Below are 11,329 nucleotides of genomic sequence, written 5' to 3'. Positions count from 1 at the left end.
TCAGGCCCTCGGTTCTGTTTCACTGATGTTATATTGATGTATTTGCCTTTTCCTTCACTAATTACCACCCTGTCTTATTGCTGTACCTTTATAGTAAGTCTTGAAGTCAGATAATACCATCAAGCTTTGTTCTTCACTGTTGTGTTGGCTATTCTGGGCCTTTTGCCTCTCCACATAAACTTTAGAACTCATTTGTCAATATCTACAAACTAGCTGTGATTTTGATTGGGATTACTTTGAATCTATAAATTAACTTGAGAAGAACTGACATTAACAGGATATATTTTCATGATTGCATTTATCTGGCTAGTTTCTTCACAGAATGATAATGGAATTAAGGGATGCTCAGAATCCCTGAGCATTTTTGTCTTATATGGATAATCAGAGTTTATCCAGGTGGATGGATGGACAGAATAATTACAACCACTCTTCCACCCATTCAAATAAAATGATGTAAATGTAGGGTTGGTTTGTTTTCATTGTTTGAAGAGGTCCTCTTTTCTCCATTCCTGTTTTCAGGTTAAGGAAATATCATTGTTGTCTTATCATGTTATATAGTCCATTTTCCCTCAGTATTCTTCTAGGCATCATTGGAAATAAGGAGAGTCAGTTACTACCCTGGCTCTGTAAGGGTCCACAATCTGGGAAGGGAAATGATGGTGTAAATACCTGCAATAAAAGTTTTCCTCTTTCCTCAGTTTGTCAGCTTAGGTCCAGCACTAGCAGCACCAGCTCCCATTCTCCATCCCAACCATAGACTGAATCTACTTGGTGCCCTAAACAAACAAACAAACAAACAATGTCAAGAGTAGCATCCCACAACACTGACCCGTTTGTTTTGTTTGGAAATATAGCTCACACTAAAAACCACCATCCAGCTTGTGGTGATCACCCAGCATTTCACTCTAGACAGGTTGTAACCTCATTTACTCTGTCCCTCCCCACACTCCCCATGTTGCCTTTCATGCCTTCCTGAGCACTTACCACTCATACAGCTCACATCACCTGGGGCCTCCTTGTCGTGTATTTCCTCATCTATCTCAGGACTCCTGGAGAGAAGGGGTTTTGACTCATATTTGTTCCCAAAGAGTATTAGTCATGCCTTTCTCTGCACCTCTTCCTGACACCCAATACCTAGTTGAAGAACTATGACCACTTTTCTTGTCCTACCATAGTGACACAGCTGCTCTTCAGATGCTAATCTGTAGTATCAGTAAGAAAGGCTCTTAAGTAAAACTGGAAATATTTGGTTCAAATAAAAAGCAAGGTCCTTTCCAACTTTTCAGAGCTTTTCGTATACTTTTCCCAAATTTATTTGACCAAGACAGTTTTCTTTTGAGATGCCAGAACGAACATTTCCTTATCACTGAAATCTTTTCAGAAATGCAGGTGTAAATCACAGCATGGAAATGCCTTTTTTTAAAGCTAAGGAAACCCTCTTCTACATATAATTAATGATAGTTTTAAAAAATGTAGAGTGACATCAGGAAAATGGTGGAGTAGACAGCTCCACACACTCACACCTCCAGATTTTCAGAAGTACCAGAAACTGTCAGAACTAACTTTGTCAGAACTGGGAAATGAGAGTTTACAGCAACCAAGTGAACACTGTATTAAGAAAAAAGAAATGTAAAAACAGTAAGAAAACATTGTGGCATTTTACTTGCCCTTGCAAAATCCTTCTCCTAACTTGGCAGCAGTCTTAAAGACAGGAGCTCACATTCTGTGTGTGACCCTGGTCCCTAGTTCCAGGGGGAGAGAACAGAATAGACTTAGTCACAAATTATCTGTTTGTCTGTCTGCCCTTACCTGTGTGTGGGCCATCCTGAAGGACCAATGTAAGGTGCTTATCTCTGGTTTGCCTATTTTGTAACTTAGGGTGGAGAAGCAGCAGGCATTGCTTGAAAACATGTTAAGGAGATAATTTTTAAAAAGTGAGACCACATGGGGGAACAGATTACACTTGAGACCTACAATAGATCGCTTAAAACCTGGGAAGAAAAGTGAGGGAGAGGGTTTCTTTGGGATATTAGGGCATTCAAAAGCATGTGGAAAGCCACATGCATGCCTAGCACAGGAAATATCAGAAAAGATCTGAGAAGACCCCACACTTTCACCACTCGCTGGTCTGTAGACTTGGGTGCAAGCAGGAAGTGAAGGCTGAGACAGAATTATCAAAGTCTAAGTGTTAAGAGTGTCCCAGCACAGAGCCAGTCCGTAAAGACTGGGACAGGTGTTTTTTGTTTGTTTTTTAAAGGTCCTGGCATTCAAAGAAATCTTTGTTAAAATACTGGCTGAAAACAGCAAAGTCTTCAATAATTAAGAAGTACAAACCTTGGGGAAGAGGGAGATTCTGATTTCCAGATTTATGCTGGAATATTCAAATGTTTAGTTTTCAACAACAAAAATCACAAAGCATACAAAGAAAGTGCAAAGTATGGCCCATTCAAAAGAAAGTTAAATTTATAGAAACCATCCCAAGAAAGTCCAGACACTGCACTTCTTAGAGACTCTAAACCAGCTGCCTTAAATATACTCGAGGTAAAGAAAACCAGTAAGACAATGAATAAAACAAAAATATCAGAAGATATTATTAAAAAGGAACCACATAAAAATTCTGGAGCTGAAGATTATAGTAACTGAAGTGCAAAAATACACCAGAGGGATTCAACAGATTTGAGTAGGCAGGGGGAAAAAAGGTGAACTTGAAGATAGAATAGTTGAAATCTAGTTTGAAGAGCAGAAAGAAAAGTGAACAGCCTAAAGGACTTGTGAGACCATCAAGCTCACCAACATATGGATTATGGGAGTTCCAGAAGAAGAGAAAAAGAAAGGAACAGAATCGATATTTAAGGAATAATGGCTAAACTCCTTCCATATCTGAAATATATGAATCTACACATCCAAGAGGCTCAACAAATTCCAAACACAATAAAGGGATTCACACTGAGACACACAGTCAAGTTGTTTAACAGTAGAGACAATAATAATGAAAGCAGAAGAGAAGCAACTCCTCATGTAAAAGGGGCGCTTCAATAAAATTAACAGCTAATTTCTCATCACAAACCCTGGAAGTGAGAGGCAGTGGGATGACCTATTTAAGGTACTGAAAGAAAAAACTCAATGAAGAATTATATATCCAGCAAAACTATCCCTTGAGAATGAAAGAGAAAGTAAGGTATTCCCTGATAATGGGAGTCCTTCAGGCTGAAATGAAAGGACAATAGACAATAACTTAAAGCCATATGAATAAAGAACACCAGTAAAGGTGACCACATTCAAAATAAAAGCCAGCATTATACTTTGGGGTTTGTGACTCTTCTTTTTTTTTTTTTTTTGCATGAGTTAAAGGCAAATACGTACAAAGTAATTATAAATCCATATTAATGGGCACACAATGTATAGAGATGTAAGCTGTGACAATAACAATATAAAAAGGGACAAATATATTCAGAAGTGCAGTTTTTGTATACTATTGAAATGTAATAGGTATTATTCAAGCTAGATTGTTATAATCTAGTTTTTCAATCTAGTTTTAATCACAATTGTTATACTGTGATTGCAAAAATAACTACTAAGAATATACCTAATACAGAAAAATATAAAGGAAATAAAAATCGTACAGTACAAAATTTCAGTTATGAAAAAAGGAATTGAACTACATATATAGAAAACATATAAACAGGAGAAGTCCATTATGAGTAATTAAATGTAAATTCTCCAACTAAAAGGCAGAGATTGGGAGGACAGATAAAAAACATCACCTGTATGCTGACTCGTTTTAGATACAAAGGCACAAAAGGTTGGAAGTAAGAAACGGAGGAGGTGCCAAGAAGATGGAGGATTCTAAGTGCAACCTATCCAAGTCAGTAAACCAGACAGCAATTCGAAGACTGGCAGAACAAACTCCATAACTAAATGTAGAGAAGAAGCTGCATTAGGCTAGGAAGGGCAGAAATGGTTGGGAGTTGCCCCCAGCGCAGAGGGAACTGTAGTCATGGAGAGGAGAAAGCACCAAGGAGCCCACACAGGGAAAACAAATCCCCATAACATCCGGCCTTGAAAACCAGAGGGGCTGAATTCCATGCGTTTGTGGAGTGTGACTTGGGACTTTAAAAGTCAGCCAACTCAGCCTGGGGCAAGCTGGGAGAGCGAATAATAGTTGGGTCCCAGCCCTTAAAGACAGAACAGCCTGACAAGAGGCAACAGAGAAGCAATAGGTTACACAATGAAGAGTGAGCTCTTTTATATTGATTTTGGAGTGTGTTATATTTGACAAAATAGACTTTAAAAAGATGAAAGGCACCTGGTGACTCATTTGGTTAAGTGTATTAAGTGTATGACTCTAGATTTTGGCTCAGGTCATGATCTCACAGTTGTGGGATCAAGCCCCACATCAGGCTCCATGCTCAGCAAGGAGTCATACCATGCATCTTTTCTGACCACAATGCTATGAAATTAGAAATCACCACAAGAAAGAATCTAGAAAAACCACAAATACATGGATATTGAATAACATGCTACTAAACAATGACTGGATCAACTGAGAAATTGAAGAAGAAATCAGAAAGTACATGGAAACAAAAGTGAAAACACAATGGTCCAAAACCTTTGGGATGCAGCAAAAGTGGTTTTAGAGGGAAGTTTATAGTAATACAGGACTACCTCAAAAGCAGGAACAAAGCTCAAGTAAACAACCTTACCTTGCACCCAAAGGAGCTAGAAAAGAATAAACAAGAACAAAGAATAAACAAAACCCCAAATCAGCAGAAAGAAGGAAATAATAAAGATTAGAGCAGAAATAAGTGATACAGAAACTAAAAAGACAAGATCAATGAAACCAGGAGCTGGTTATTTGAAAAGATCAACAAAAAATGATAAACCTGAAGCCAGATTCATCCAAACAAAAAGAAAGGAGACTCGAATGAACAAAATCACCAATGAAAGAGGAGAAATAACAACCAACACTACAGAAATACAAACAATTGTAAAAGAATATTATGAAAACCTATATGCCAACAAATTAGACAACCTTGAAGGAATGGATAAATTTCTACAAACATAAAACCTCCCAAAACAGAAACAGGAAGAAATAGACGATTCAAACAGATCAGTTACAAACAATGAAGTTGATTCAGTAATCAAAAAACTCCCAACAAACAAAGCCAGGACCAGACAGCTTCATAGGCGAATAGTACCAAACATTTAAAGAAGAATTAATACCTATTCTACTCAAACTATTCCCCAAAATTGCCTCACTCTATGAGGCAAGTATTGCCCTGATACTAAAACCAGATGAAGACCCCACAGAAAGGGAGAACTACAGGCCAATAACCCTTATGAACACGAACGTGAAAATTCTCTGTAAAATGCTAGCAAACCAAATCCAGCAAAACATTTCACCACCATCAAGTAGGATTTATTCTCGGGATGCAAGAATGGTTCAATATTTGCAAATCAATGTGATACATCATGTCATTAAGAGGATAAAAACCGTATGATCATTTCAATAGTTGGAGAAAAACAATTTGACAAAGTATAACATCCATTCATGATAAAAGCCCTCAACACAGTGGGGTATGAAAAACCCACAGCAAACATCATACTCAATGGGGACAAACAGAGCTTTCCCCCTAAGATCAGGTACAAGACAAGAATGTCCACCCTCACCACTTTTACTGAAGATAGTGCTGGAAGTCCAAGCCACAGCAATTAGACAACAAAAAGCAATAAAAGGTGTCTAAGTGGTAAGGAAAAAGTAAAATTTTCACTATTTGCAAATGACATGATACTATATACAGTAAAACCTAAAGACTCCACAAAAACTAGAACTGATAAATGAATTTAGTAAAGTCACAGAATATAAAATTAATGTGCATAAGTCTGTTGCATTTCTATAACAATGAGGCAGCAGAAAAAGAAATTGAGAAAACAATCCCATTTATAATTGCACCAAATGGGTGAAAGACTTGTACTCTGAAAATAATAAAACACTGATGAAAGAAACTGAAGATGACACAAAGAAATAGACATTCCATGCTTATGGAATTGGAAGAACAAATATTGTTAAAATGTCTATACTACTGAAAGCAATCTACAGATTTAATGCAATCCTATCAAAATACCAACAGTGGGACACTGGGGTGGCTCAGTCAGTTGTGCATCTGACTCTTGACTCAGGTCATGATCACAGGGTCATGGGATTTGATTTTGCATCAGGCTCTGTGCTGAGCATGGAGACTGCTTAAGATTCTCTCCCTCCAGTCCTCTTCCCCACCCCTCCCTCTCTCTCTTTCTCTCTAAAAGTAAGATAGAAATACTATCCGTATTTTTCAGAGAACCATAACAAAAAATCCTAAAATTTACATGGAACAACAAAAGACCATAAATAGCCAAAGCAAAGCTGGAGGTATCACAATTCCAGACTTCAAGTTATATTACAAAGCTGTGGTAATCAGAACAGTATGGTGCGGGCACAAAAACAGACACATAGATCAATGGAACTGAATAGAAAACCCAGAAATAAACCCACAATTATATGATCAGTCTTCAATAAAGGAGGAAAGAATATCCAATGGGGAAAAGACAATCTCTTCAACAAATGGTTTTGGGAAAACTGGACAGCTACATGCAAAACAATGAAACTGGATCACTTTCTTTCATTATACACAAAAATAAACTCAAAATTGATTAAAGAACTAAATGTGAAACCATAAAAATCCTAGAAGAGAGCATAGGCAGTAATTTCTCTGACATCAGACATAACATTTTTCTAGATGTATCTCCTGAGGGAAGGGAAATAAAAGCAAAAAATAAACTGTTGGGATAATATCAAGATAAAAAGCTTCTGCGTAGTGAAGGAAACAAATCAACAGAACCAAAAGCAACCTACTGAATGGGAGAAGATATTTGAAAATGACATATGTAATAAAGGGTTAGTATCCAAAATATATAAAGAGCTTATACAACTCAATACTCAAAAAACAATCCAATTAAAGAATGGGAAGACATGAACAGACATTTCTCCAAAGAAGACAACCATGCAGATGGCCAACCAAAACATGAAAAGATGCTCAACATCACTTATCATCAGGGAAATGCAAATCAAAACTATGAGTTATCACTCATACCTGTCACGATGGCTAAAATAAAAAAGAACATGAGAGACAACAAGTGTTGGTGAAGATATGGAGAAAAAGACCCCTCTTGCACTGTTGGTGGCAATGCAAACCAGTGCAGCCATTCTGGAAAACAGCATGGACTTTCCTCAGAAAGTTAAAAAGAGGACTACTTTATCCAGTGGTTAGTTGCACTACTAGGTATTTACCCCCAAAATACAAAAACACGAATTCAAAAGGATACATGCACCCCTATGTTTATAGCAGCATTATTTACAATAGCCAAATTATGGAAGCAGCCCAAGTGTCCATCGAGATAGATGAATGGATAAAGAGGATGTGGTATACATATACATTGGAATATTACTCACTATCAAAAAGAATGAAATCTTGGCATTGGTACCAACATTGGGTGGAGCTAGAGAGTATAATGCTAAGTGAAATAAGTCAGAGGAAGACAAATACTATATGATTTCACCTGTATGCAGAATTTAAGAACAAAAAAGTGTACAAAGGAAAAAAGAGACAAACCAAGAATCAGATTCTTAGCTATTGAGAACTGATGGTTACCAGAGGGGAGTGGGTTGGGGATGGATGAAAGAGGTGATGAGGATTAAGAACTGCACTTGTCATGATGAGCACTGGGTGATGGATGCAATTACTGAGCCACTATAATGTACACCTGAAATTAATATAATACTGTATGTTAACTATAGTGGAATTAAAAAAAAAAACTCAGTGACTTAAACAGTACAAATGGAAAAAAAATGGAAAAAGATAATGCATGTGAATAGTACTCATATGTTACACACATATGGGGCACCTATATTATTATGAGACTAAAACAGATTTTAAGTTGGGGTGCCTAGCTGGCTCAGTCAGTGGAGCATGCGACTCTATCTTGGGGTTGTGAGTTTGAGACCCACATTGGGTATAGATCTTACAGAAGAAAAATCCAATAACAACAATAAAAAAAAATACTAACAGGTGATGAAGAGTTTGAAAAATGAGTATATCAAAAATAGATTTTAAGTCAAAATAGATTATAAGAGATAAAGGACATGAAATATTGAAGAAAAAGGGTCAGCCATCAAGAAGATAAAACAATTATAGGGGGCTCCTGGGTAGCTCAGTCAGTTAAATGTCTGACTTCAGCTCAGGCCATGATCTCACAGTTTGTGAGTTTGAGCCCCACATCAGGGTCTGTGCTGACAGCTCAGAGTCTGGGGCCTGCTTCAGATTCTGTGTCTCCCTCTCTGCCCCTCTCCTGCTCCTGCTCTATCCCTCTCTCTCAAAAATAAACATTAAAAAAAAAAAAAGGATATAACAATTATATGTGCACCTAACAATAGAGCCCCAAGATATATGAAGTAAAGGTTGCCAGAATTGAAGAAATAGTTCTATAATAATAGAACTTTCAGTAATAAAGAAAGCAGCCAAGCATACAATCAATACGTAAATAGAGGACATGGACACTATATATCAATTAGGCCAAATAGACATACACATAATACTACACCCAACAACAGTAAAAATACACATTATTCTAAATGGAATATTCTCCAGGATAAAGCATGTAAGGCCACAAAGTCTCTTGAAATGTAAAAAAGAATGAAACCATACTAAATATCTTTTCTGACCACAAAGAAATGAAACTAGTACTCAGTAACAGGGAAACTGGAAAATCACATATATGTGGAAATTATCTCAACATTAAAGGGTCAAGGAAAAAAAATCACAATGGAAATTAGAAAATACCTTGAGATGAATGAAAATGTAAAGACAACATGCCAAGAGTTACTGCAAAAATAGTGCTTAGAGGGAGATTTATGACTGTAAGTGCAAATATTTAAAAATGAAAAATACCTCAAATCTATAAACTGTCACCTTAAGGAACTAGAGAAAGAAAAGCAAAGTAACCCAAAAATAGCAGAAAGAAGAAAATAAAAAGATTAGAGTGGAAATCTAATTGGAAACAAAAATCAGAAAAATCAACAAAACCAAAGACAGTTTTATAAAGAGATCAGCAAAATTGATCTTTATCTAGACTGACTGTAAGAGGGAGGAGAAAGAGGACAGCAAGAAGATTCCAATTACTAACATCAGAGGGTGCATTACTATCAACGTTACACAAAAAAGGTTTATGAGAAAATAACATAAAGAGCTACATGCTAAAAAATTGGAAAAACCTAGGTAAAATGGGAAAAGCCCCAGTAACACAGAAACTACTAAGACTGAGGAACTGAAAAACTGAAAATGTATATAGACCTGTAAAACAAGGAACAATCAGGAATCAAAAAACAAACAACCCCCAACAAAGAACACTTCAGGACCAGATGACTTCACTGGTGAATTTTACCAAATATTTAAAAAAGAATGGGCACCAATCATCAAACTCTCCCCCAAGAATGGAACGGGAGAGAACACTACATAACTCATACTATAAGGCCAGCAATATCCCAATACTAAAGCCAGACAAAGACACTATAAGAAGACTACAAGTATCCTCTATGGATATAGCTGCAAAAATCCTCAACAAAATACTGGGAAACTAAATCCAGTGGCATATTAAAAAGATTCTATACCATGATCAAGAGAGATTTATTCCAGGAATGCAAGGGTGGTTCAACATAAGAAAATCAAGATAATACACCATATTAACAGAATGAAGGAAGAAAACCATGTGGTCATCTCAATTGACACCGAAAAGGCATTTTACAAAATCGAATACATTTTCAGAACAGAAAACATTCAATGAACTAGAAACATCATAAAGACCATATATGAAAAATGTACAGCTAACATTGTACCCAACAGTAAAAAACAGCTTTCCCCTTAAAATCATAAAAAAGCCAAGAATATACAATGGGGAAAGGACAGTCTCTTTAATAAATGGTGTTATGAATATTGGACAGAATGAAACTGGCAAAAGGCAAAAGAAAGAAACTGAACAACTATCTTACACCAGACACAAAACCTAACTCAAAATGCATTAAAGATTTGAACATAAGACCAGAAGCCATAAAATGTTTAGAAGAGAACATAAGTAGTAAGCACCTCAGCTTAGATTTTGCCAAGGATTCTTCTGAAACTGACCTCAAAAGTAAAAGGAACAAAAGCAAAAATAAACAAAGCAAGTGATGAGGGACTTTTTAAAAACCTTGGTATTGATTTCACTCAACCCAGTTAGTATCTGAACTAGTATCTTAGCATCTTGACTAGGTTACTCACCTTGCATCTTCACACTTAAGTCATGAAACCTAGTTTTTCCTTTAGAGGAAGGAAAATAAAAGAGAAAAAAATCCCAGTCTCAAGTCCTAGAGAAAGAAAAAGAAATCATTGTTGAACCAGACACTGAAAATAAAAAAAGATGGTAAAGAGGGAAACTGTAAGTCTGGGGTAAAAAAGAAGCCTGTCGGATTACAAAGTTAAGTGCAAGAGGAGTCCAGAATTAATCCTCCAGGGGCAACAGCCTTCCTAATTGTCTGAAATGGATAAGAAAGTGTGTCATGAAAATGCAGGGAAATGAGCAAGGGAAGAGCTGTTTGGATTTATTTTAATATACAAGCATGAGCAGGCAAGCAAAAAAAGATCACAGTCAAGACAAGGGTTCCTGCATTGAGGTATTTTTATTCAACATGGAACTGGAAGCTCTGACATGAGCAACTGGTAAGATTAAAAAAGTAAAGGTACCCAGATTGAAAAGGAAGATCTAAAATTATCTTTACTCATATGATCTTTCATGTAGAAAACTCTAAGTATTCTACACACACACACACACACACACACACACACACACACACCTGTCAGAACTGATAAATTCAGCAAAATTGCAGGATACAGAATCATGCAAAAATTGGTTGAAAGAAAAATCAGTTGCATTTGTATATATCAGCAAGGAACAATCCAAAAAGAAAATTACAAAAACAATTCCCCTTTCAATAACATCAAACAGAATAAAATACTTAGGAATAAATTTAACGAAGGAGGCACGAGACTTGTACACTGAAAACTGGAAAACAGTGCTGAAAGAAATTGAAGACACCACTAGGTAATCACTTAGGAATATGTAAATTTATCAGGTCAACACCTTGTACATGTTAAACTTAGACAATATATCAATTATGTCTCAATAAAGCTAGGAGGAGAAAAAAAGACACCAATAAATTGAAAGACTTCTCATGTTTATGAATTACAAGGCTTAACACTGT

This window comes from Panthera leo, chromosome A3 (assembly GCF_018350215.1).
Source record: "Panthera leo isolate Ple1 chromosome A3, P.leo_Ple1_pat1.1, whole genome shotgun sequence".
Taxonomy (NCBI): domain Eukaryota; kingdom Metazoa; phylum Chordata; class Mammalia; order Carnivora; family Felidae; genus Panthera; species Panthera leo.
The sequence above is the reverse complement of the archived record's forward strand: the minus strand, read 5'-3'. Positions refer to the sequence as shown.